The sequence below is a fragment of the Panthera tigris genome, chromosome A1 (assembly GCF_018350195.1).
Source record: "Panthera tigris isolate Pti1 chromosome A1, P.tigris_Pti1_mat1.1, whole genome shotgun sequence".
NCBI lineage: Eukaryota > Metazoa > Chordata > Mammalia > Carnivora > Felidae > Panthera > Panthera tigris.
The window spans coordinates 8,811,267-8,839,101 of record NC_056660.1 but is presented as its reverse complement, the minus strand read 5'-3'; the positions used below and the strand labels follow the sequence as shown (position 1 = coordinate 8,839,101).

The window sequence follows — 27,835 nt, the reverse complement described above, 5'->3', positions numbered from 1 at the left end:
GCAGGCGAGAGTGGAGATCCTTAGTACCCAGAACTTGTTCAAGACTTGAAAAGAAATGTTGCAGGTCCTCTCTTGTCCGCTATGTACCCCTGACTTCCTAGACTTGGCAGAAGGGGAGGTTGGGCACGGGGCCTCGATCCAAGAAATGGCACTGGCCGCTTGGCAGATAATTTGTGGTTATTTAACATGGTTGTTAGGCTTGCCTGTTGTTGAACCTCTTGGGCCCCCACGAGTGGGCCAGTGGAGAAATCGGGCCAAATTCTTCTTCTTTTTTATTTTTTAATTTATTTTAGAGAGAGTGCACGGACAGGGGAGAGGGCAGAGGCGGGGGAGAGAGAATCTTAAGCAGGCTCTGTGCTCAGTGTGGAGCCTGATGCAGGGCTTGATCTCACGACCCTGGCATCATGACCTGAGCCAAAATCAAGAGTTGGACACTCAACCCACTGAGCCACCTAGGCTCCCAGAGGTGAAATTCCACATTGTGAATTTTGCTCTTTGTTAGTAACTGTGCTGCCCTCAAGTTTCTAGGGGAAAGTTCCAAAACTTCCATGTGAAGGGTGGATCTTGCTCCCGCATTTCATTTATCCAGGCCACGCCCTTAGTCATTACCAGCAGTAACTGAAAGGGGCTCACTTTTTCCTGGCCCCGAAGGGGACTTTGCTGAGTGGTTTTGTTCCAAGAAGCTGCGACGTCCACGGCTTCCCATCCTTTGGACCTCAGTTTCCCTGAGCTGTAGACCTACATTATGTGTGAAAAAGGGCTTCTGAAGGGCGTGATCAAAAGCCTCAAGTGTTTTTCCATGTGTTTATTTTTTCTTCTCCTGCACCAGACCCTCTCCTTGAAGGAGCTGGCCTTGAGAGTGACACGGTGGGCAGACGCCCAGATGGTGGACGCCCCGCTGAGGCCACGGAACTCCTAACCTGGATGGGCCAGGACCCGGAGGGCTGCTCTTCAAAGAAACCCTTTGAAGTGCAAACATTTCCTTTCCTGAAAAGAAGGGAAATTGAAATGAAAACGTATTGTTCTGTGCAGACAATGTTCTCTTGGATCAAAGAGGGAGTGAGGCTTATAAAGGGAGATTCACAAATTAGACCTTCATGTGGTGCAAGGTGAGGAAGGTGTCGCCGTGTTGACGTCCGCTGCCCAGGGTCTGTGAGTTGGTAAGATTGTATTGGTCTCCCCTACCTAAGGTCCTAAATCTAGGTTTTACATGCTATATTTGACTGTGTCTCTTGTTTGTATTTTTGTCTTGTGGTAAGCATTTAGAAATGTCTTTTGGTAAATTATGACACCATGTAGAATGGAATATTACGTAGCCATTGAAATTGTGTGTTTTTTTTTTTTTTATGTATTTATGTATTTTGAGAGAGAGAGAGAGAGAGCACAGGAGAGAGGGGGAGGTAGAGAGAAAGGGAGACAGAATCCCAAGCAGGCTCTGCACTGTCAGCGCAGAGCCCGATGCAGGGCTCGAATTCATGAACCGTGAGATCATGACCTGAGCCGAAATCAAGAGTTGGACGCTTAACCGACTGAGCCGTCTACGCGCCCCCAAAATGGTATTTTCTTTCTTTCTTTCTTTTTTTAATGTTTACTTCTGAGAGAGAGACAGAGACAGAGAGACAGAGGGTGAGCAGGGGAGGGGCAGAGAGAGAGCGAGACAAAGAATCCGAAGCAGGCTCCAGGCTCTGAGCTGTCAGCACAGAGCCCGATGTGGGGCTCGAACTCACCAACCGGGAGATCATGACCTGAGCTGAAGTCAGACGCTGAACTGACTGAGCCATCCAGGTGCTCCCAAAAATGGTATTTTCAAAGAATATTTGATGTTATGGAAAAACTTTGCTGTCGAAAGTGAAAGTGAAGTCTGGATACAATTTTCTGTGTTCAGCGTTATCTTATCTGAGGTCTATGTATTTGCGCAGAAAGAAAACACTATTAAAATTGGACTTTGGTTTGTTCACTGCTCTGTACGTAGCACCTAAAGTGGTGCTCCACAAATATTTGTTAAATAAATATTTTCATAATTAGTGAAACAGTAGTGTTCTAAAGGAGGAAATGTCTTTGGGCTAAATAGTAACATTTTGGCAGGTGGAAAGAATAATAAATATTTTAGATTTTTATTGTACTTTTGCCCTGGCATCTCTGTTTGGGGTTTATTTTGGGGGTTTTTTTGGTACAAATATGTGCCACATTTTGTGCTTCAGTACCAATCAGGCTACGAATGAGTGACTTTGACATTTCTAGTTTTCAAATAATCCTGTTGTGTTGAAATTAGAGTATCAGAATATTAAATTTTTCCTGGGTTGGCTATTAGGCACTTTCACAGATGGGGTAAAATTACAACATCTTTTTACATACTCTGTAGCTGATGTACCATCAGAGTGGCTTGTCCTGTCCTGTTGAGAATTTTTACCTGATTTGTCTAGGATGTCTCATCTTTAAGCATCATTCCTACCAAGAGACACCTACACGATGTCCTGATTTCTAATTTATAAGTTCTGTAATGACACAGCGTCGCATTCTTACCTGCAAGGTAGGTTAGCTTTGAAAATGGCCCTGATGTCGTGATTTTTTTGCAGGGAGGATGCATGTTCCAGCTGCCCATACCGCTCTCTGGTGATATCGTTTCGTTCTTATCAGAAGGACACAGGTACTTAGTTTTCAGAGCTGTGCTGGCTGCCTTTCCACCTGCCCTCCACACAGGGTTCTGGAAACCTGGTCTTTGGGAAGGCTTCCTTCAGGCTGTGTTTGGGATAGGGCTGGTCGTGCCCGCACAGTGGTTCTCCTGAGGGTGGAGGCTTTCAGACTCCTCTGGCTGCAATCCACAGTAAGAAATCAGTGTATCCTGTGATCAAGTACACACACAGGCACATACACGTCTATAGATTTAAATGAAGGTTTTTGTGAAACAGCACCCATTCTTGTACCTGCGGTGTACTCCGATACTTTTTGTTTCTCTCGCATGAAAAAAAAATGCTGGTGGCAACTTGCAGTTTGCAAACACTGTTAGGCTTGGGCACGCTAGCCCGAGAACCCACCTGCCACTCCGCCTTGATGTCCTGAATTTCAGGTTCCCTGGGCTTGGGCCTGGGCGTAATTCTCTGTCCAGACTGGTTTGGACAGAGACAGCCAGAGGGTAGAGGTTTCTTTTCGTGGTGGCGTGGGAGTTTCTAACCGAAGTGGACATTTCTTGTTTGTGACGATTCCCAACAAGGTGAATGGGGACACAGGGCAAGACCTGTATGAATTCCTCCTGTGGTTTCCTGCTGATGCAAACTAGATGGCTCTTGCCTTCGCTGACCTCACATGCTGGTGGTTTTGAAGGTGGCCCGGTCAGGCTGTGTGTGAATTTTCAGAGATGGCTCAGAGTTTGTTAGTTTCAGCACTTTGAAAAGCCTTTTTTTTTTTTTTTTAATTTATTGTATTCATTATGAGTTGAGGAAGAACCTATCTGAGCAATGAGCCTTTTAGAGTTAAGGATTTATAGGAAGAAGAGGGAGAAAAGATACTCTAATAGAAATATTAATTTTTGGACTCTTAAGTCTGATGGATTAAAATTGAACAGTGTGTTATAACATTAGCCATAGCAATCGTGCCATTAGTTTTCCTTGAAAAGTTAGAATGGGTTTTACATAAACGTAAATCTTACCTGAGAATTGTTTGAATTTTTTTTTTTTTTTTTGCCTAGAAAATAAATATTTTTCAGGACAAGCCTGTGTATATAATCCTTAAAACAATTGTAAATCAAGGGAATTGATTGTAGGAACAAAAGCATGGTAAAAGAACAGAACCAGAAGATAAATTGCCTACTTTGTTGAAACATTGTACAAATATCTGTCCTTGTTTCTTGTAAACTTCTTTTATTTATTATGCTCCTCTATAAAAGCATATAGAGCGCTTAGTTTACAGTCTTTTAAAAACTCTTCGGCAGGATGCAGATATTACCACCACTGTTGATACTATTTGAGAAGAATCATCATGAACTTGATTTTACGATCTTAGATAGGTTAATATTATGCGAATTAGGGGATAATCTATGATTTTAATGGCTTAACACATCCCCCATAAATCTATAATCTCAAATTTGTAGCAGCTAGTTTTGCTTTAAAAAAATACTTTTGTTGGAAGACATTTCTTTCTTTCTAGAGGGCAATTTTGGATGATATTAGGCAAGACCATTCATTAATTCTTTGGGTTATCTGAATTGAACTGGGAAGAAAGTCTTCCTAGTGTCAGAGTTGGATACAATCAGAATTTTGGAAAGTTATCAGGTGTAGTTTGTGGTAGGATTCTCTCAGGTCTATGTCTGGTGAGTCAAGGCAGGGGGATTGCCATTCTGGATTTCTTGGGTGACTTCGAATGGGGGCAGAGGCTGGGGAGGAGAACATACTCCGCACAAAGTCCCAGCACTTTCCCGTTGCTCCCGGCTGCCTGTTGACTGTTTTGCCTTGAGGATCTGCAAGGGAGCTCTTGCTGAATCACCCTGGAGAGCCTTTGAGCTGGTGGGAGATTTGGGGCCTCTTAAGGGCTTAGGGGTGTTGGCACCTCAGGAGGGGTCTCTTTCCAGCTAGGTATGTGGCTGTGTGCACAGGAAGGAAATACCATTTGCCCTGGAGAGACGACGGGAGCAAGGAGAGAGGGATGGGAATGATCCCTCCATCCTGATGCGTTGTGGGAACAAGCAATGCAGCCCCAAATTCAAAGGAGCAGTGATTCAGAAACTGTGGTTCCCTCCCCTTCTCCCTAGAATTGTTCTTGCTGCCAGACAACAGCTGCTCTTGAGCTAGCAGGACCGCGTGGTCCACTTTGTTACGTGTGTGGGCATGGATGTAGGCTCCTTTAAAATTCCACAGCCTGGAGGCTCACTTGGTTGAACGTCAGACGTCAGCTCAGGTCATGATCTCACGGTTTGTGAGTTCGAGGCCCGCGTTGGGCTCTGTGCTGTCAGCCGAGAGCCTGAAACCTGCTTCAGATTCTGTGTCTCACCCCCCCCCCGCCCTCTCTGCCCCTCCCCTGCTCATGCTCTGTCTCTCTCTCTCTCTCTCTGTCTCTGTCAAAAATAAATAAACATTAAAAAAAATTTTTAATTCCATGGTCTGAGGCCATAGCCCTGCTAGGCCTAGACTTCACCGACGGCCTGCACCTACAGATGCGGTTGTACACTAATAAAATAGAAATTTGAACCTGGGGTTGAGACTAAGCATGTAGTATTTTGTTTCTGGAAATGTAGTACCCAAAGCAAGAGACTTCCACTGTCACTGGATTTTGCGATACGCTCCTTCGGTATTACTTTTACTCCTCCGTCACTATCTAGAAAGCATGGAGTAGGTACACACATATGGATTGGGCAGATGTAATGGGGCAGGCATTAAAGACAGAGAAAAGGAATACGTTTCAGCAAGCGTGTAAGTGAAATAAAATAGAGGCTTTCATAGCCTAAAGTCAAACTTCAGGTGTCCTTTAACCACCCGGCCCAGTACGTGCACAGAGATCCTCCCCTGGGGAGCCTCCCTGAAAAGCAGGTCTGGGGTGGGCGTGTCTAACCAGCTCCTGGGATCTCTTGGACTAGCAGGCATCCATAAAACTGCCGGAACCTGGAATGAATCGAGGAGACCTCCAGCTCCCCGGGACAGGGCCCGGGCACATGTGGCTCCAGAACCTGGAAGCGGTCCCTGGTGTGGAGCAGATGCTCAGAAGACACCTTTTCAAGAACTGAGGCGCCTGTCACAGAGCTGCATGCTTCAGTGCCCTTGGGGCGGGAGGGGTGTACTCAGGTCTGACTGGCCTGGTTATCTGTTGACAGCCGACCGCAGGTAGGAAGTGGTAATCGCCAGCAGAGGTGGGGCTCCTCACCATGGGACAAGTGGCAGCTGAGGCCCTGGCAGCAGGAGAGGGACGGCACAACATGAAAGGAGATGCAAGAACTAAATAACAGGGGCGCCTGGGTGGCTCAGTCGGTCGAGCGTCCGACTTCAGCTCAGGTCACGATCTCACAGTCCGTGAGTTCGAGCCCTGCGTCGGGCTCTGTGCTGACAGCTCAGAGCCTGGAGCCTATTTCGGATTCTGTGTCTCCCTCTCTCTCTGCCCCTCCCCTGCTCATGCTCTGTCTCTCTCTGTCTCAAAAATAAATACAAACATTAAAAAAAAAATTTAAAAAAGCCCACTATGGTTTAGGATGCTTCCGCAAGGTGGCCAGCAACCCGACCCCATTTCAGGAGGTCTGTGTGCACGACCGTCTGCAGCTCCGTGCCTCAGTTTCCCCATTCGAAAAATGGTGAAAGTGACAGTCCCCACGTCGTAGGCTGTGTTGAGGATCAAAGAGATAAAGTGAGTTTAGAACATTGCCCGGTATTGAATAAATGTGAGCTATGTATTTTATATCAGGGTTGCCTGGCCTATAAAGGGTTAAGCTACAGTAGGCGTAGGAGGGTCCTGCCAAGTGAAACATCCAGTTCCTGAGGTTGCACATACATGTGTTGTTACTTTGCTGGTGGAGGAGGAGGTGTAAATTAACACTCAAAAGTGATTCCTCCAGAAGGCTGGGGAGTGGTGCACGTGGGCTCAGGAGAGGTTGCTACTTGTTTTCTCTTAGTCAGGAAATTCTTCATGCAAGAGATGGATGTCAGGCGCTTTCTAATTAAGGGGTGGGGGGAGACGTGCCAACGGACGGGGCATGGCACCACGTGCCAACGGACGGGGCATGGCGGTGCCAGAGCGGCTGCAGGCGGCGAGGTTCCGCGTCCCCTGCTCGGAAGACCTTAAACCAGGATGCCACTTGGCAAAGGAGGGCCCGTGTCTGGGCGGACGCTCAGGGGTTTAAGCCCCCTTGCGGTTCGGTGTGTTTGGTTTTAGGCAGTCGTAGGAATGGATGGCTGAAGGTAAAAGGGGTGCTTGTCCGTGAATCCTGTCCGCCTTCGGCCTCCCAGAGGCGCTGGCTTGGCCAAGGGGAGAGACTTGGAATAGTTGAGGGAGAACTTACCTGCTTTTGACAGTCTTTCAGTTAGAAGGTTTGTGCTTAGTACACGTATTTGCACTGGGACATTGAAAGTAGGAAAGAAAGCAAGGCAGAACGGTTCCTCCAAAAGCTCTGATATGGTCCTGTTTCCCCATGTTTCACTGCACATGGGGTGAAAACATCCAGAAGCCCTCCAAAATGTGTTGATACCTTTTCACAAGGATACAAAAGCGGGGGTGGGGGGGGGAAGCGTGAGGAAGAAACAACAGGAATTAAATGGTATTAAATTCAGTGAGTGTGAGTTTTATTTTTGCTGTGTTGTCTGGTTCATTAATTCATATGCTCATTAGAAATCTTTCTGTCAAATGGTATATAAAAGCATCATTTACATTTTTTTCCCTCTAAATTTGGGCTTGTAATCGCTTCTGTAAAAACTCGTGAGCCAAGACCGGACTCTGTAGGGAGGTCCGGGAACGGCGGTGGTGATGGTGCGGTCAGGGTGTGGAGGGGACTGACCGCTGCCCCGCACTCCATGCCCTCTCGTACCTTCTGCATTTTGCCTTCTGCATGAAATCCCATGACGGCATCGTTTCTTTGCGAAAACCAGCCTTAATTTATGGCATCTCATACGGGGGTGTAGAGGGCGGTTTACACTTCCCAGTCTGTAGAAACCTGCACATTGCTTATTTGTCTCACCAGGCCTTCAGATGAGCAATGAATTACCCGGGGGAAACTTTGCAGTTGGGCCTGTGAATAGTCAATCGGCTCTGTAGCACTCATCGCCTTGGCAGAGACAGGGCTTTATAGTTCAGCAAAGCGGCCAGGTAAGGAAATTAAGACCTGTTTTAAGGTATAAAAACGCCTTGTAAAGGAGAAGGCTGTGTATACCATCCAGCGCATGTTCTCTCCATGCCCGTCTGTGTGTTGTCTGAATACGAGGGGTAACTTGTAGAATACGGGTTTTGGTTTGTTTTTTTTTTAATTTTTTTTAACGTTTATTCATTATTGAGAGATAGAGACTGAGCGTGAACAGGGGAGGGGCAGAGAGAGGGGGAAACAGAATCCAGCAGGCTCCAGGATGCAGGCTGTCAGAGCCCGATGCGGGGCTCGAACTCACAAACTGTGAGATCATGACCTGAGCCGAAGTCGGACGCCCAACCGACTGAGCCACCCAGGCGCCCCAGAATACGGGTTTTTTCTCTGAATGTGCAAGGACGTCAGACGCAGAGAGGAAGCACGGGCTCTAAACATGGCTTGATGAGAGGTGGTTAGCACCGAAGGTCCTTTGTCTTTTGCTGCCCAGCCGCAGGGTCCCCCTGGGGATTTATCACGTCTTCCTCTCCAAGGAAGGCCACATTTTCTGCTTTCGCATTCAGATGAGATTGGACTAGGAGACTGTCTTTGGGGTTTCCGGCCTTAAGCAGGAAGTTGGTGACGTTCCATGATTATGGAGCTGCTAAAGAGCTCCGTGCGGCTTGGTGTCCATACCATAAAAGTGGGTGTGGAGTGGGAACGGTAGTAATCTGATGTAGTGGAAAACAGATGGTTTGGTGTTAGGTTGGCGCAAAGGTCTTGACTAAGAAGCGTCCCCTTGTCTGTATTAGTCCAGAAATGATGAGCCGGGTGACTACTGCAGCCAGGGGGAACACAATGGCTCCTGTAAGAAAAAAAACAGAAGGACCTGGTAACCAGCATCCCCACGGTCCACCACACTCTCACCCCTTCCCCCTTAGCAGTCTTCCAGAAGAGCCCGTGCTGGTCCGAACTGTGCGTTCCCTAAGTGCATCTCAGGGAAGAGTGAGGAGTTTGGACCAAGTGTTTCGAGGTCCCGCACGGCACTTGTGGATGTTTACCCTTGGGCAAGGGCAAGAACTTTCCAGCAGGGGCAGCCGGCCACCGGTGTCAGGCCCTTGGCAGCAGTGTCCTCTTGTGCGGGGCGTCTCCTGCGGAGGTTCTGGAATGTCGGGATAGGTCATGAGCAGCCCAGTCCCACGCTATCTCACCAGGGAGGAAGCTCGAGAGACGTGATTTTTCCCAGGACTCGCCAGCCATACACGTCAAAATATATACAGCCCCCATCAAAGGAAACAGAAAGCAAACTCGCCCGTGAAGCCACCCTGCCTGACTTTAGGGTGAGCCCTTCAGCAGCAGCAGCAGCGGGCGCAGAGCCCCTCCGAGGCTCCGTGTTGTCGTCTCCAGACAGTGGGCTTCTGCTGCGGAAACGGTGTTTACGGAAAACCCTTCACCGTGTTCTTGCTTCTGCTTCTCCCCCACCTCCTCTGAGAGACTTATTTCTCCTTAGTGGAATGAAGAAAAAAGCCTGAAAGAGAAGGGACAGGTTCTTGCCTGCTTCCTCGCATCACATGCAGAGAAAAGGGCACGCGTGACTCTTTTTCATGCTGCTTTTGACAGGCTGTGACAGGGAGCCAGTATGGGGGGTATCGAAGGGTCACCGCTTCTCCGGCGGTGGGTCTTCAGACTGCACGGAGCACCTGACGTCCAGGGAGAAATAGCAGTGGAGGGCGGAGGGTCCCGGACTCGCGTTTGTCTCCGCTTGGGGCAGCATTCCCTTGGTGGCTGCTTCCTGGGGCAGACCCGCCTGGGGACAGATGGCGGGACGTTGGGCACCTTTCGCGGGCTTCAACTTCAAGGACCCCCCCACCCCCCTTCTTAAGGGCGTTCTGTCCAAAGTCCTTTAGATTTGCCTTAGTGGACGTGATCCGGCTGATGATAGAGCTTTCTGATTTAGATATGCAGATGTGCGTATATAAAAATAACACACCGGTGTATCAAACAGCACACTCCGCTGTGCCACCGGGTTCATATAAGGTTCAAAGGAGGACAAAGGATGGCAAAGAGTCAAATTTGCAAAAACAGATTTCACTTGTACAGCTGAAGTTCAGAAGTCTTAAATATCTGCCCTCTGGACAGAAATCCGATAAGGGTTGTATTACAGAAGAGGGGAAATTTTTAGTCTTTGAGTTCCAAAGGCTTTGGCCTTGTTTGAGAATGGAGGAGAGTTTGTAGGAGGGTTTACTGGAAGATTTGGGACTGCCCAGTGTGGCAATACCAGGAAAAAGAGGTGTGACCAGAGTTTGAAGCTCCCGTAGGCCAGGGCAAGGTGAGCCTGCAGATTTATCAGCCATTTCTGGAAGTCAGAGGCTGTCCCTTGTCAGGACTTCAAAATGTCTTAGGATAAATACAAAGCAAATAGTGCTTGGGGCTCTTGGGTGCCTCAGTCGGCTGAGCGTCCAACTCTTGATCTCAGCTCAGGTCTTGATCTCAAGGTCATGAGTTTGAGCCCCACGTTGGGCTCCATGCTAGGTGCGAAGTTTACTTAAAAAAATAAATTAAAAAATAAATTAAAAAATTATTCTTCAGTAAGAAAATTAAAAAAAAAAATAGTGCTTTCTGCTGCTGGTAACAAATGGACAGAACCAGAGGTAGTAGAGGCAGAAAAGGGCAGCGGGCTCAAGAAGAATGTCCTTCTTGATAGTTGGATGGAGCCAGGGATGCTTGGGGTTTATCACCGATCTTTTGCAAATGCTATCGTGGGACGTGCCTGCTTACAAAGCTTGCTTTGTGAGCTTCTCTGAAGACAGGACTCTTGTCCAGAGCACGCCAAGTTTGACTGAGATGTTATTTCTTACGTTCTCAGTTCTCCAGATCTGGGCTGCCTGGCATTTTGGATAGGAGCAGGACAGACTTTGTACCTGGGAGGCCCATCTGAGTTGTCTTTTTTTTTTTTTTTTAATAAATATAATTTTCTGTCAATTTGGTTTCCATACAACACCTAGTGCTCATCCCAACAGGTGCCCTCCTCAATGCCCATCACCCAGTTTCCCTTTCCCCCACCCCCCATCAACCCTCAGTTTGTTCTCAGTATTTAAAAATAGAGTCTCTTACAGTTTGCCTCCCTCCCTCTCTGTAATTTCCCCCCCCACCTTGAGTTGTCTTACTTACATTCTGTGGTTCTTGTAAAGTGAGTTGCAGCCCCAAGATGGACACAGCCCCCTCTTGGAACCAAATTCCAGGAGATTCCTTGGCTCTCTCCTGGGTGTTCTCCACCTTGCCCTCCCTTACCTGGGACCGCAGAAGGCCACCCCCATGCAGGCACCGCTGCCCTGCAGTTAGTGCCTGTTCCTCACTCCTCTGGCTGCTCCGTGCCCTCCACACCCTCTCCCACCCCCAGTGGGGTACTTGCTGCTGGCTCCTGCATTTGGCTCTGACCGTGGGAGCCATTGAGAGAGGTGCCCTGCTCCGACTAACCCTGACCCAGTTGGGTGGCAGCATGGAGTTAGAGCTGGAGTGCAGCCAGCTCACTGGCCAGAGCTGCAGAGAAAGCCCAGGATGCCATCAGGAGTGGTCTGCCCTGGAGGGAGGGTGGCCTCAGAGAAGAGGCACAGGCAAAGGGGAGCCTTCAAGCCTTCAGCCCCATCTGACTGTCGAGGTCGCTGTACCTTTAACCAAAGCAGACTTGAAAAAAAAAAAAGAAAGAAAGAAAAGAAAAAGGCTACATTATGTTTGGAACTTTATTCGAATTCTAGAATTGACCTGTGTTTCACTGTTGATAGTTTATAAAGTTTCATGTTGGCATTTAAATTTAGGTCGTTAATTTAAAAGATCAGCCGTGGATACAAGGGCAGGGACTCTTCTGACCTAGAGCTCCCTGGATGACTTTGGGTCCCAGACAGACCTGGGTTTCGACTTTCGCTCCAGACACGGGGACCTGTACCCAGCCTCGTTCTGCTCATCCTTCAGGCAGCTCCCAGCTCCCAGGGTGTCTGAGAGCCCAGGCAGTGGCTGACCCGTGCTCTCAGCTGCACACTTAGCAGTCGGGCAGTAGATGTTCATTCCCGGTGTAGATCACTCCCTATTTTTCTGTTTGCCTTCTAATGGTGGTAGAGATGATGCATTTGTTGTCCAGGAAAACCCCAGCCCACTCCTCCAACAAGGTTCCCCAGCAGATGAACGGGTACGGCAGCCCGTCGGTGCAGGTGTGTGGCAGACGGCCCTGAGCAGCTCAGCTCCCTTCCAGCGTGGACACTGTGCAGGTCCACAAAGTACAGGTTTGTCGAAGGTGGTATTGTTGGTGTGCCCTTGGGAAGTAGAGAGAGTTTGGGACCCTGGGAAACACGTCAGTTGCATGAATTCCCAGCTGTGAGAGAACTGGTCCGTCTTATCTGTCGGAGGCAGTTGGCGGTGCTTTCCACCTGCAGAATGCATAGCGTTTCCTGCCTCTGCCGGGCTCACGAGTTAATGCTCTCATTTACGGCTGCAGTAGGCAACATTAAGCGTCAGTGATGTTTGGTGAAGAGGATACCAGAAAGCGTACCTTCAGCTCTGCCTGGGGAGCTCTGGAGCCCTTGCTTGGAAGTCGCACGGCAGTGGCAGGCGGCCAGAGCTGGCACCAGTGTCCTCCGTGTCGGGACGCAGATCTATTCCTTGGGACCAACTTGGAAAAATTAGTACTGAGAACGTAGACTCCGTCTGGCATTTAAACCTTTCAGGTGCTGGTACGAAAAACCTTTGGTTTAATTTGTACACAAACTTCCTTCGAGCCTACGTCTTCTAACTCTGTCATTAAATACCTGAAGTCTGGCGGCAGAGCTATTGAGCGTTTGTTTTATGCCAGGAGTTAGCATATCCATAAGCTAAGTACAGCTTTCACTTTGTCCAGGCAAGGTTTGTTTGTAAATTCTAAATTTGGGGCCTTTTAGCAGAGTGGAAAGTTCCACAGTAGCAAAGCAAATAAAGCGTTCTTTTTAAAAATTCAGAATATACTGGGGATTTATCCCAAGTTAGAAGCAGTATACATACAGTACTCTTTATGAAAATATATGTCATTTTTTTTTTTAAGTTTATTGTTTTGGTAAGGCGTCCCTGGGATTCCTTCCAACACAGATCAAGGGAAATTGGTGCAGGGTTGAAAATACTTTTATGTTTAAATAAGAAAATTGTGCTGTTTTTAGATGTTTGTTTGATTAAGCGCTCCTGTAACTGAAGAAAACAGTTGCAACGGTTACACAAAGGGGCCTAGAAAAAAAAATTGCGCTCTGAACCAGATTCACTTCAGTTTGGGAGGTGGTGGCCTTTCTTCTCTGCTTGATTCATGTGAATCTTAACATGTGCTTCATCAGGTGGAGTAGCAGGTGTTTTTGTTCATTTGTTTGGTGCAGGCCCAGCACAGACCCTTGTGATTCCTAGTACAGATAATCCTCGGCTGACCAATCAAAGAGCAAAGAATATTAGCTGGCCACTGTGGTGACACTGCCATGAAACGTTCAGATTTACCCTAGACTCGCGTTTTCGATAAACGTAAGATTTCCAAATTTAGAACAAGCTTTTTGAGAAGTGTAGAGTTTATGCATGCATGCATTCATTCATTCAGCAAGCGCTGTTTGCGTGCCTGTGGGTGCTAACACCGAGTGACCCAAGTGCTTGCCCGTCTGGGGCGTGATTTCTTGGGGTTCTCTGCAGATGCTGTGAAGGTGGAAGCAGTTGGCTGACACCCCCTTTTTTTTACTGATGAAGCTAACTAGAGTGAATGTCATGTCACGTCCTCACCACCTGCATTCGCCTGAAAAGTAGGCTCTTATTATTATACTAAAACTGCTTTCCGTTGCCTCTTTTTTCCAGTTAGATTCTGTGATCGGTCGTCAGTGCTCACGCCATGTTGTCTCTCTGAAATGTATAATATGGTTGGTCATTCCTTTTTCCTGCAGAATCTCTCCTTTTCTGGGTCTGTTGCAGCAGGCTCCCTGCACTCACAGCGTGTAAGGGGGAGTCCCCCCTCTCTGCTAGGGCTGTGGAAGAGCCTTTGCAGAGAGGTAGTCTGGAAATCAGGGCTGATGGCTGAAGGCAACAAGGTGAGGAGCTCAGACCCGAGCCGTCATCACCAAGCTAGGCTTCCTGGATTTAGCAAATAAAAATACTGGCCGCCCAGTTAAATTTGGGTTATACATAAGCACTGGCTACTTTTTTAGTATCCCGTTTTTTTTAACCGCAAAAAGTATTTGTTGGCATATTTGGGACACAATTATGATACATTTGGGACATACTTCTACTAAAGCATTATTCTTTCTTCGCATGAAATTCAGATTTAACTGGATGTCCTATGTTTGATCTAGTAACTCTCTGCCAGGCTGGCATGAATACCCTCCTCTGTGTTGTGGCTTCTGGCCACAAGGTGATGGTGTGGCCGGCAGAGAGATGCACGGAGCCGCATCCCTTCCTCCTAGAGGGTCCGTAACTCTTTCTGGAATTGCTCTTTTCCTATTCACTAGTGTGATGCTCCCTCCTTGTCTCCCAGGGACAAGGCCTCTCCCTGTCAACACTCACCTCTCACAGGGAGGCCTCCATTTCGGACTTGCACACATCCAGCTGTTTGCAGGTAGGCCTCTGGGCTCTGCTGGACACACAGGTTTGATCTGAGGTTATTTTGACTCTGCGAATGTACACATTTTATCAGCAGTATCATCCCAGGTAAATTTTTGATGAAAATTTTTCCCTGAGTGCGCTTCAGCTCAAGTTAGTTATGTTTTTTTGGAGCGCAGATAAGCCACCTAAGTTTTGCAGTTTTCAGAAATTATTCTCATCAGGGTAAATTATTTTCCATTTCCATTTTCAGGAAAGGTTTTTCTGCACACGTCAGCCCTTATCTATAGCAGATTTCACTCCGTTTAGCTTCCGCCCCTCTTTGTTCTGTGCATCTCGTTCCATCCACGTCTGACTTTTCCTAGATCATGGTTTGCAGAATTGAAGTTTCACTGAGTTGGCTTCTGTGTGTCTGTGTCAGTTGTTTCTAGGTGGTATCCTCAGTCTATTGTGTTGCTAATTCTCTTCCCTCATATGCTTCTAACCCCTTAGTATATTATGAACCAGAGCAAAGAGAGAGTGGCAGACTCAGACCGTCAGGGCCACCTCATCTCACCTCACCTCGGCGCTTCCAAACCCAGACTTGGGATTCGCTGCCCACTTTTGTCTCTGGACATCGCTTCTCGAGGAATCCTCAGTCTCCCTGTCAAGCAGGCTTGCGGTTCTAGAGTTCACTCTATCTTGCTCTCACCTCTTGCCTCTACGTTCAGTGTTTCGTTGCATCCCGTTGGCCCTTCCTTCCCCCCCGCCACCTGCAACTTCCTTCCTTTCTAGTCCCACTCTCCTTTGGCAGTCCCCTCCATAGGGGTGGCTCTCAGCTCCCCAACCCTCTGTCCTTTTGAAATCCACCTTCGTGTTCTCTCTCTACGCTTCTTCATATGTCCTTTCTTCCCTGTTAAATTACAGGCCCCCCTAGCGCAGGGACCCCGTAGCTTTCTCTGTACCGTGCCGTTCCTAACAGAGTGCACGTGTGATGGAACGCTCAGGAAGTGCCTCTTGGATGAAGGGTCCTACTCTGCCCTGAGGGCCGGGGGCCAGGGCTGGAGGACAGGGCTTTCTGGGGCGTTAGATGAGGTGGTCCAGCTGTGGTGCCTCTTTCCCTGCCTTTGGCACCTCGTTGCACACCCCACAGGTAACCTCAGCGCCGGGAGCCGGTGCCCGCCTGGCCTCTGGCCATCTGGCATCCTTCCCGGTGACATTTCACTTTGACCTTTCCTTTGAAGAAGGGTTTTGAAGCAACATTGTACACGTAAAGGTCAACAAAGAAGAGTGGATGATGTGCCGACAGAATGTGAGTTAAAAGGCAGGAAGCGAGGCTGCTTGATACAACCAGGTTGGAGGGGATGAGCAAAAAAAAAGCGTCCCTGAAATATTCTTTAATCATTTGTCTTTAGAGACGTAAAGTGGGACATGGAAAACAAACATTTCCATTCAATGTATACACAGTTTGGCAAAACAAATAACTGGGCTTTGTGAGTGTCCAGACCTCCTGGAAGGAGGAAAGTGGCCTCTTGACTGGGCATTCTTTCCCGCCTGAGTTCAGAGTGGAAGAAGTCACAGGAGCCGCCCCTGTGGTAGAGCAGGTGAAGGAAAGCATTTTATTTTTCTAAATGGAGGCGAAAACTTCCAGGTTTGGCCCAAGAGCCAAACCGACGAAAAGGTCTCTGGCTGGTGTGGCGTTGTCCAGGGGGAGTGACACACGGCCTGAAGCATGTGACCTGCTCACTCCTCAAGGGGCACTCACTGAGCATTTCCTGGCACCTCAATGACGCAACTGAGATCTAGAACGGCTACGGTCACTGCCAGCCCCCAACACACACGCTGCAGAGAACATCGGTCTTAGTGCTGCAGAAACCGGGATATTGAAGTATTTTAAAATAAAAGCGAGTGGCTAAAGACCCAGTCATTGTTAATTATATTGTTTATATATATATAATTAATATATTTATATATAAATATTTAAAAGAATTTTTTTTAATGTTTTATTTATTTTTGAGACCGAGAGAAACAGCATTAACAGGGGAGGGTCAGAGAGAGTGGGAGACACAGAATCTGAAACAGGCTCCAGGCTCTGAGCTGTCAGCACCGAGCCCGACGCGGGGCTCGAACTCACAGACTGTGAAATCATGACCTGACCCGAAGTCGGACGCTCAACCGACTGAGCCACCCAGGTGCCCCAATATATTTATATTTTTAATAGTTTTAAGCCAATTTACATAATTCTAAGCAATAGCTCTGGAGTCTTTTAGCATCTGAATTATTACTATTCTCTTCATCTTGCAGAGGGGAGGAAGGAAGCTCAGAGAAGTTACTTGCCTACCAAATTTTGAATCCAGTTTCATCTGAGATTTTCATTTCTATCTTGCCTCTGTCTTCCTTGATTTTTCACAGTAGAGAAGAGGCAGCGATGGGGTGAGGTGTAGGTGAGGTAAGTAGTATCCTTATCCCAGTTTTCAGGTGATAAGACTGAAACAGAGAAGTCAAGTGACTTGCCCAAGATCACACAGCTAGGGCCAGGCAGGCCTTCTGATTCCTCAGATCAGTGAGCAGATATAAAATCGGACATAGGAAAATTACCTTCCACTCGGTGTGACTTAAAGTCAGTAATGTAGCTTGATAGGAGTTGCCAGGCCTTCCCACCCAGGTGCACGGAGTCCTGGCATTGTCTTCCAAGCCCAGTTTGTGGGCAGAGAATGTTCAGAAGAGGGACCTCTGCACACAGCAGCCATTTCATTTTATACCACAGAGACATTGTGAAGGCACCTGCCTAGGGATTCACACTCAGGTTGGAGGTACCAGATATTTTCGCCTGTTGGCTGGCCCAGGGAATGTGATTGTGTATATGAGGCTGTGAGGGAGCTTCCCTGTTAGGTCAGAAAACTTGCCGACCCTGGTCCTGACCTTGTCTTTCTTGTAACCTGATTTGTGTAATGTGACTGGGCTGGCTGTGGATAGACTGGAGGGTGGCCTTGCTGTGTTTCCTGGTGTGGGCAGGGAGGGTGGGGGGGCGGGGAGGGGATTGCTGGCCAGCCAAGAGGTGGGTTTAGGTCGGGGCCTGGCTGAGTGAAGAAGGTGGGGACGACTCTCACATCAGCCACTTAGAGCTCTGGTAAGTACCACAGACTCCCTTTGAGGCTCAGTTTTCTCATTTATAACATGAGGATTGATTGTTGATCTTCTGTGTGTGTGAAACGCCGAGGACAGTGTCTGTGACATAGCAGCTGCTCAGATTTTATTAAATTAAGTTGAAGACCTTAAAGAAAAAAGCCTTTTTATAGTGCAGCGTGTTGTTGCAACTAATCACTAGAATCTCTCTGGGCATTTTTGAGATCACGCAAGGTCTTGGACAGCTCGGGTCCAGCTCGCTTTGGAGGAGGAGGGTGAATCCGCAGGTGGTCCGTGACTCCGTCCAGCTGTGCAGTTCTAGAACAGAGGCATTGTGCTCGGAGTAGGCCTGGATGGCCACGTTCCCGAGGTGGCAGAAGCAGCTGCAGGCGCCCGGAGTTCGCTGCCCGTAAGGCTGGCGTCATCAGGGCTCCTGCAGGGAGCAGATGGCCATCTCAAGCTGGGTAATTGGCGGCGAGTGTGGCAAAGCCACTGTTTACAAAGGCAAGGCCAGGGTTACGGGTGGTCCGACGGGTTTAGTGGCCTGGGATTGTGAGGGGGCCCTGAGTGGCCCAGCACCCTGGGCTTGGAGGGGCAGGAGAGGGTTTGGTGAGCACAGCTGGCTGTGTGGGGGGGAATGTTCCATCACAGAGCCGCCCGCCTCCTGCTGGCCCCAGAGAGCTCAGGGTGCACCCAGGTGGGCTCCCAGGGTGTGGTGGAGGAGGGTGGAGGGTGGCTCTGGGGCAAACAGAAGAGGAAGTGATTCAGGCACTGGAGGACAGAGACCATTTAGGTCAGCTGTGCATCCTTACATTTTAGTTTGCTTTAGACGAGGCTCAGTTCTTTAAAATACAGTTGAAGTGATCGGACAGAGGTCCATTTTGAAAGGGTCTACACTCATGGCTTCTTTGGGAAGATTCCTTCAGTTACATAGAATCCTGAAGACCCGCATGCAGGTGCTTCTAAGTCATTCAGATGTGGTATTTTGAATAATAATCTTTCTCTTCCTCTTCCTCTTCCTCCTCCTTAAAAAGAGAGGGGTGGGGGAGAGAATGACAGACTTACCAGTGAAAACCATTTTTAATTTGGGATTGATACAAAAGTGGGCCAAGTGCCGTAGTTTGCCAAGTCATAGATTTGGGCCGCTGTTTTTCGAAGTGCAGCATGTATGTGCCCTGTGTGCAATTTTAGGGAGTGCACAGACATTTTTATATTAATAGGTATGTTAAATGGTAACATAGATTAGAAAAACTAGAGACCTGATGTGTCCAGAGCTCACTACCTGTACGGCTGTAGCCATCAGGGACCCTGCAGGAAACAGATGGCACTTTTCATTGGGTAATGGAGCTGAGTTTAATGTTTGAGTTCAGATCATTTTTGGTGGTATTCCATTTGGAAGTAATACAAAGCTTTCTACAAAATAATATTTGAGGGGCGCCTGGGTGGCGCAGTCGGTTAAGCGTCCGACTTCAGCCAGGTCACGATCTCACGGTCCGTGAGTTTGAGCCCCGCGTCAGGCTCTGGGCTGATGGCTCAGAGCCTGGAGCCTGTTTCCGATTCTGTGTCTCCCTCTCTCTCTGTCCCTCCCCCGTTCATGCTCTGTCTCTCTCTGTCCCAAAAATCAATAAACGTTGAAAAAAAAAAAAAAAAAAAACAAAATAATATTTGATTTATAAAGAGGTGGATTCCTTAAAAAAAAATTTTTTTTTAACGTTTACTTATTTTTGAGACAGAGAGAGACAGAGCATGAATGGGGGAGGGGAGAGAGAGAGGGAGACACAGAATCGGAAGCAGGCTCCAGGCTCTGAGCCATCAGCCCAGAGCCCGACGCGGGGCTCGAACTCGCGAACTGTGAGATCGTGACCCGAGCTGAAGTCGGATGCTCAACCGACTGAGCCACCCAGGTGCCCCTGGATTCCTTTAACAAACAATGTTATAAGTAACAATATGCATGCTACAAAGATACAGCAAAAACTCCCAAAGCAGGTGTGAGAATAGACTGGTTTGGATGTATTAGATGGTCCTGTGACTCTTTCCCAGCACTGGCATTCCTTGATGGTTTCTTATTTGGGGACCATCTTACACAGATGAAAATGTTTTCAAGAAGTGCCTCAAGAAATTTTGTCTAAGTTTATGGGAGGAAAGAGAACAGAGCCATTTTTAAGTGGAGTCCCAACTGATACATGGCAGGTGTGTCTCATGACCCTTCTGCCCGTCTGCCTGGCCCCTGCTTCTCTTGGGGAGAACGGTTTCCTGGGTGGGAGCCCCGTGGAGTCATAAATCATTCCCTGCACATTAGGTTTCCCTAACTGTGCTCCTGTGTAGGATTGCAGCGACACAGCCAGCTATTTAGCCCCAGGACAACAAATTAAGTCTATCAAAGTACAGAAATTCAGAGGCCGAGGCTTGCAAGTGCTTGCTTAATTCCTTCTGGTAATCACTGGGCTGGCGCAGGCAGGCTCTTCTCTCCTGGATGTGGGCCGCCCTCCTGGCCACATGCAAGGCTCATTTGTCTTCATACGCTTCTTCAGCACTGCCGTTGGGTTGGGGACACATCGTGGGAGGGTAGGGGCGGGCTGACACCTGTCTGCAGGGAGTTGTGTACCCAGGGCTTGTAAATGCCCCGGAGAGTAGCATGAACTCACCTGTCAGGTGTGCCTGGGCAGACAAAAGGCCGCCACCAAGCCTCGAGAGCATTCCGAACATTCAGTGCAGAAAGTATCCCGAAATTTGCTTCCCAGACAGTTTTCCTTCCAGCTCCCCAAGTTGGGCATGTCTTCTCCCTGCCTCACTGGTGATTTCTCTGTCCTGGGAGTGCACCTTGATGATCTTTGGAAATTCTTTGCTAGTGCTAAGAGACCTTCTTAATTTTTTACCGCCTGATGATCTTTTACTTCTGATTACCTACTAAAGCCTTCCTATTTTCTTGAGATCCTGCGCACAGAGAGGCATTTCCTGTCTCCTGTATCTTGAGTTAAAAGCTTTAAGTATGTCATTTAAACCAACAAATGCTGCGCTCTTCCTCAGCTTTATTATTCTGTGCCCTGTCACGATGAAGGATCTTTGCTGTGTGTTAAACCTGGAACTTATGTTTGCAGTGGAACAGAACAAGAAAAGACCCAGAGCTTGCAGGGAGGGTGTATTAAATAGGAGTCACTTTCACCTTGGTGAAACGCTCAAAGCAAAATGACTGTTACATATAATAAGTGGCTTGTGCAAGGAGGTGGAGCTCCTCCCACAACTGCAGCCGGAGCTACAATTATTGATTTCCGGGGCGGGGGGGGGGGGAGAATTTTGACTTGAAGCGGAATTAAAGTACACGGAGAACATGCCGCTGTTGCACAGAACTTGTGTAGAGGTCCTGGAATCGGCCCAGGCGCCGTTAACAGAAAACCGTGCTGCGGTCTCTGGCGGATTGGGCTCTTCTTAGCTTTTATTATTTTTTAACGGCTTTATTGAATATACTTTAATACCATAAAGTTAATCCGTTTAAAGTATAAATTCCGTGGTTTTGATTATATCCACAGAGTTAAGCAACCATTAGCACGTTACGGAACATTTTATTCACCCCTACACGGAAACCCATAGGCAGGAACAGTGACTCCGCATTCCCTCCTCCATCCTTAGCCCAGCCCTAGGCAACCGGTAATACACTTTCTGCCTTTATCTGAGACGTTTCATACAAATGGAAGAGTACGATACGTGGCCTCTTGTGCCCGGTTTCTTTCCCTTAGCATGGTGTTTTCAAGGTTCATCCATGTGGTGGCTGGTGTCAGTGCTTCACTCCTTCTAAGGGCTGAATAATATTCCATTGTGTAGATATTCTGTGTTCTGTTTATTCATCATTTGATGGACATTTTGGTGGTTTAAGCATTTGGGGGCTATTCTCAGTCATGCTGCTGTGAACATCTGTGCACACATTTATCTTGGTTATAGATCGAGGGGTGAGTTGCCAGGTCATATGGTAAGTGTGTTGTTTTTTGAGGAATTTTGTTGGTTTTAAAAAAATGATGAAAATTTTTTTATTGTACGTTTCAGTGGCATTAAGTACATTCACAATGCTGTGCGGCCATCGCCACATTCCTCCTCCTAGGTTTTTAGGAAACAAGCAACACCATTTCTTGGCCCCCCGAAGAGAAGTAACTTTAACTTTGATTTGGCAAAGGGAGGGGGACAGATTAGTAAAAAGCCTAGTCGCTGTTACTTCCTTTTGAGAGCTAGAACGGGTGAAGGGTCCTTGGCCCCAAACCGTAGGGTCTGTCTCTGCATGGGTGCTACCGCTTTAAAAAATGTTGGTTAAGACCAGCAGCAGGGGAGGGGGTGTGTAACTTGAAGAAGCTGCCCAAGAACTGGGAGTAGGGGGCTAGAGAGGTGGGCTGCTGCCTGCATTCTTGGGGTGCCTCCTGGGTACCTCTCCAGGGCACACAGCAGGAGTACAAGAGGCTTATTTTCCTAGTGGATCAACAGGTCTACCTGGGCTCTGACAGGTGGCCTCAGGGAATCCTGAACGTAAGCGATCACGAGTTCTATTCACCGAGTCTCCATCATAGAACTAGAAGAGATCTTGGAGAAGCTTTGTGTAGGCCGTGGGCAGCAGAGCCCCGACATCCTTCTGCCCATGCCCTGGCAGGCCTGCCCCCTTGCTCTCTCGGGACCCCCTTGTGCTCGTCCATGACTCCAGCTTGCGTGTTGCTCACCCCCTGTCTGAGGAGTGCCTGCCTTCTCCCCTCAGCCTTGTCACGCCTTCACCTTGGCCGCTGCCTCCCCTGACCACTCCCTCCTGGGTCTGTTGCTCCGAAATTCCCCCATGCCTCCTTTCTCTGCTGCCCATTTGGAGAATGCCCTGTAGTGTTTGTATTGTATTCGTATGTTTCACCTCTTTTTTTTTTTTTTTTTTTTTTTAAATAATATGTCACTTGCTCACTGGCAAAGACTATTTTATTAAACTCTTAAGGTTCGGTTACTGGCAGACAGAAACATCGAATGACCAAAGTCAGGGTAGGTGCCACAGCCTACCCCCTCAGCTTGTTAACGAGATGATTCTTTTAAGATATTGACAAACCATGTAATTAAGAGCCGATTATTCACACATCAAACAATTGTTCACTTGAACTGGAGAATTTCTTAAAATAGCAGCTCCCCCTGGCTGCATTTATCTATTTGTGTAGCTCATTAGCTGTTTGGCAGAGAAATTTCAAAATGCCACGTAGGACCCAGTGCATTTGAAGAACAGTATGAAATGAAGAGGAAGTATTTCTGAAATATGTCACTTACTCAGAGACAGTCTCCCAGGAATGTATTTACGTTCAAAAGTGCATGATACATTTATGTGGGTAAATATATTTATTGTTGTTTTTAAACAATTGCATGAGCCTCACAGTAGTTTCCTCTTTGGAGAAGTGAGGAAACTAAGAATCAGAATGATTTGCCCCAACTCATTCACCTGGTCAGCATTTGAGCAGAGATTCAAACCAAAGTCTGTCTCCTTGGAAACCTCTGTGTTCTCATTCCTTTGCATGTCACTGTTAAGTGGGGGATCCTCCTCGTGTCTAATTAAAGTCTTGCTGTAATTACGTTATGGCCCATTGCCCTGGGGGACCTATTATAATCTCATGTAGCGTTTCAGTAGCATTAAACATAATGGAGCATCCAGGTGGGTCTAGAGTCGGATGCGCCAAGGTTTGCACCAAGGCTCCGCTTTATAACTACTTTACACAGCCGGCTTGCCCTAAGTGAAGGGGGTGTGACAGCTGTGTAAACTTCAAGGCCTGGTTTGAGTGTTAGATGAGGTTGTACACATACATACAGTGCCTTCCACGGGGGTGTCGGCACATGGTAGACGTTCAGCATGAACGTTAGCCATTCTTACTGTTGTTATTGCTTATGAGGGGTATGGCTGGCTTCAGACGCGTGTTTATTACTCCAGACTCAGAGGCAGAATTCAGAGGCTGGTGGGTGACAACTGGGAAGGGGGCGGGGGGGGAGTGGCTGCCTGGAGCGTCACTTCTTCACGCCTGCCTTCAGTAGCCTGGCTCTTCCTCCCTCCCCCACTCTCCCCTCTCTTTCCTGCCCTGATCAGTGTTTCCTGTGACAGCCTGGGAGGATTTCTGCATCAGATGTTGGATTGGTCCCTTCCGACTCTTAGAACTCGTGATTTCATTTTTTGAATCTCGGGCATTAAAAAATAGATGTCCATGGCTCCTTGGAGGGCAGAACGTTTCTGGGAGAGGGAGAAACGACCTTCCTCATAGGCTGGACGCTGCCTCATCTCTGTGCTTTCTCGGAACCACAGAGTGGAGATGTCCTTCCCACTCAGACGCTGAAACCGTGTGTTTGGCGTAACAAGAGGACTTTTTAGTAAAGTGGCCGTGGGCTCTTTCTGTTGTCCTGGTCACTGCTGTTCGGAGCTTCTGTGCCTGCCCCGTGACCTGGGGATGAGGCATTCTCCCTGGGGGACCTTGTGAGCGTGGTGGGGCTTAGCTGGTTGGCTCCTTTCCCTCACAGGGGCCCTGCCTGGCCGTCCCATCAGCCCTTCAAGGTTTGACCTTCACCTTCCAGGCAGAGTCATCAGAGGGCGAGGGTCTCAAGCCTTCTACAAGATACCAATTCACCCTCAGAAGTGAGAACTCACTTCTGATTAATAACTCAGATTAATGTCTTAGTCCACACGGCGTTTTTTAATCGTTTACTTTTTCCCTTCGTCTCCTTGCCTCTTAGTTATTCTCAATCCTGGTTTGGGTACCCTGGAGGGTTCTCCAGGGATATGGTGACAAGGTTTTGCTCTCTTGTGAATATGTGCTTGTTTTCAGACACTGTACCTTTTGGTTTTTTTTGATAGAATTATTAAACCAGTTCACTTAAAAAAGAAAATCTGTGGAACACTTTGCGGTCTGCAGTTTCACATGTAAGGCAGGCTTTCTCCACCCCAGTGCTCCCGAGCCTCTCTGTTGGAAGGCTGTCCGTGCGGCAGAGTGAAGGCCTCTGAGCACTAGATGGCAACACCTGCTTCCCTCGGCTGTGGCCACCGGAAATGTCTCCAGGCACTGCCTGATGCCCCTTGGTGGGAGCAGAGTCACCCCTGCTTGAGAACTGCATCCCGCAACCTCTGGCTGGCCCCCGCTAGCTTCTCCTGCCACCCCTCCTCTTCCCTTGGCATCACCAGGAGACACGGGCTGATGGGGAGGAGCGCCCTTCACTGGCCCGTTGCAGCGCAGAGCAAAGAAGGGGTTTGTGGCCTTTTCCCGGAGTATTCTGCATCTCAGAGGAAGGTTGAATCATCAAATTGTGAGTCCAGCGGTCTTTTCCTTGGTGCAGAATGGCCGGAGTAATTTTAGTTATCAAAGGATAGGGGGTAGGATAAATGTCTTGCTGTTACTTCCTTGACCATGTTTCCTTTAGAGTTTGTCATTTTTTTCCCCCAGTAAGTTTTGTAGAACCAGAGTGTGCGGTCTTTCGAACAGCATTTATGCTTATATGCTATTGCCGTCTCAGGGAGTAGACAGAAACTGGTATAGGTCCCAAATACAGGCGGGATTAGGACGGACGTTGGAAATTGGAAGAAGAGGTGAGTTACTCACATTCTGAGATGGACGCTGGAATCTATTCTGCGAGTTTTCCTGGGGAGCTGCTGAGTAGCAGCTGTAAATCCCATGGTCACGGGTAGAAGACACCCCCCTACCGTTGAGGAGCTGGTAAGCCAGTGTGTGTTGTGCTCCCTTGGAGCTGTGGAAGTCAGGAAGTGTGGGTCCAGTGGAAACATAGGAGAACATAGTATTTTGGATGCTGGTACCCTCCAGATCTGCCCCTTGAGGGTATGTTGTTTCAGTTAATAAGGGTCTGATCATTTCTGGGTAGATCTGAAGTGCGGGGTTAAGGCTGGGAGGCCGAAGGAGAGAAGGGATCACTCCCATATTCCTGCGGTTCTCTCAGCGGGTTGCAGGTGCAGCTGGGACAGTCTGGACTGTTCTTGATGCGGTTCCTACAGTGCCCACGCAGCAGGCTCCCCAGGGACCAGGAGAGCCTCTGAGCTCAGTTCTGGATCCTTTCGTGATGCCCGGAAGCCTGCCCTGCTGGTTCTGGGGACACTGCAGGCTCCTTCCTGTACTTGCGGCTTTGGTTCCATCCTCCCTGTCTTTCCTGGAGCAGAAAAGTGGTTTCTGTTTAACTACGCAGCCTCTTAGCCTGTGCTCCCTTTTAACCGACAGAAATCTTATGCTGAAATTTGAAAACTATTCATGCCAAAGGAAACAATTAATTATGATGTGCTTTTTTCAACCACAGATGCTCCCCTTTCAGGATTCTGACAGCCCACACATCCGCTGGGGAACTGCCTTGGGCGTCCCATAGGTTGCTGGGCCTTCCCAGAGGAGCTCCGTTCTTGCCAGCATTCTCGGCGAGAGTCCGTGGACTTAACAGAAATCCCCCGATCGCCTTGAACTGTGCTGTCTGTAGCTTTGTTCCTTACAGTAACCATAACATCTGACCTTCCCGTGTGTAGTTGGGGCTCATCTTACTTCTGGTAATTTCATGCAGTTGCTTTAGGAAACCAGAAGCGTTCTTCCTCCAGTGAATATTTCGTCCATCCTTAGTTTTCAAAGAGGGATTTCCAGTGATAGACTTTAAGAGGTCAGAGATTTTGGTCCAATAAAGGTCACTGCCGCCTCTCTGGTTTCTGAAACTGTATCTGGCGCCCAAGACATTTGTGGAATGAATGGAATAAAATCACATTCTCAGGCAAAGCAGGTACTTAAGTTGCCAAAGAGCTGGGAGTTGTGTCTCATAAATGGGAAAGCATTTTTAGTGGTTCATCAGTGTACTTAATGAAAAGACCTGATTCCCTTTGATGTGTAAATTACTCAGTGGAAGTATGTTTGCTGGTGTTTCCGTGTTATTTTACGTACATATTTCCTGTCAGTGTGCCAGGTGCTCCCCGTTACCCAGAGCCACATGGTGTCATAGCCACACCCTTTCAGTGAAGCTTGTCAGGGGTGGTGTTGAAATGTTGCTTGCTGTGTTTATGACACAAGTGAAATTGAATCCTTAAGGTCTGAAGTGTATGTAGCATTCTCCTTCCTTGGCAAAAAGTGAGTCGCCGGATCTGTAGGAGTAGAATGGTCGGTTGGAACGTTCTTGGATTAAAGAAAAGCGGTTATAATGAGTTTATTTGCTATGCATTCCAACCCCATTAATCCTGATGAGTTCAGCCTGGATTAACGTATGGCATGCTTTTCTTCCGGACTTCCAGCTTGAGCGTTAACTGCTTGTATACCGTGCCAGGAGAATGGGAGCAGAGTGGGGATCCCCTTTAGGCTGCTTCATCATGCCCAAAGAAGCAGGAGAGGACCTTGTGTGATGTGAGCATATACCCAGCTTGGTGCTGTGTTCACTTGATTGGGCGGCCCATAAGGGAGCGGTTCTCAAGCTGTTCGGTCCCAGAACCGCCTCGTGCTCTTACAGACTATTGAGGACTCGAAGGAACTCTTGCTTATGTGGGTGGTATGTGTCTACATTTATCATCTTACAAATTTGAGTTTGGATCAGCTTCAAATATTTACGTACTAATCCATCTAAAAATAACAATAAACCATTTTCTGTTAATGTATCATTTCTATGAAAAATAACTAGTTGCTAAATAATTTAATAGGAGTAGTGTCATTTTACATATTTACAGATCTCTTTAATGCTCAGCTTAATAGAAGGCAGCTTGATTGTTATGTCTAATTATGCATCAGTCGGTTTTGATGTCTGTTTTAGTTGAAATATATAAAGAAAATAGCCCTCAGGTAGATACTTGGGAAAGGATAGTAGCCTTTTTGGATAATTATGAGTGTTTTTTTTTTTTTAATGTTTATTTATTTTTGAGAGAGAAAGACAGAGTGTGAGCGGGGGAGGGGCAGAGAGAGAGGGAGACACAGAATCCGAAGCGGGCTCCAGGCTCTGAGCTGTCCGCACAGAGCCCGACGCGGGGCTCGAACTTATGAACCTCGATATTATGACCTGAGCCGAAGTCAGACACTTAACCGACTGAGCCACCCAGGCGCCCTGAGTGTTCTTTTTCGATACTGCACAAAAACTTGAAAGGTTGGTTCCACAGTGGAATCTAAAACCATATTGACAGGCTTTTTGTACTTGAAAATGTGTCTGTTTTGTACTTTTTTCAAAAATTCCGCTTTGTACTTTGAATCAGTCGTTTGTCCATGTTTCAGTGAAATACTGTCTTACTGAATTATGCAGATCTTCAAACGTTGACAGATTTCATCATGTAATTGTTTTCTAAAAATCGCATTTGTTAACATCACCACCAGTGTCATCAGGAAACTGTTTTAAGTTTTGGGAATCTTTTGAGTTCTTGGTGACGGATGCAAGTTTTCCAAAATTCTATTTTTTTTTTTTTTTTGTTTT

At 47.7% G+C, this 27,835-nt stretch overlaps 1 protein-coding gene across 6 annotated transcripts in view; it reads left to right on the top strand.

Annotated features, from left to right (window-relative positions):
• The first annotated feature begins 397 nt into the window (after positions 1-397).
• Positions 398-27,835, top strand: part of SLC7A1 (solute carrier family 7 member 1) — a 71,673-nt gene continuing 44,235 nt past the window's right edge. For 2 of the 6 annotated variants that reach the window (XM_042991535.1, XM_042991262.1), the window contains exons 1-4: positions 398-1,160; positions 2,577-2,647; positions 13,678-13,821; positions 16,721-16,757. The gene's annotated coding sequence lies outside the window, so the exon portion shown is untranslated. Of the gene's footprint in view, positions 1,161-2,576; positions 2,648-13,677; positions 13,822-16,624; positions 16,758-27,835 lie in introns of those variants that run through there. The other 4 variants (XM_042991396.1, XM_042991319.1, XM_042991664.1 and 1 more) reach the window with 2 other exon arrangements.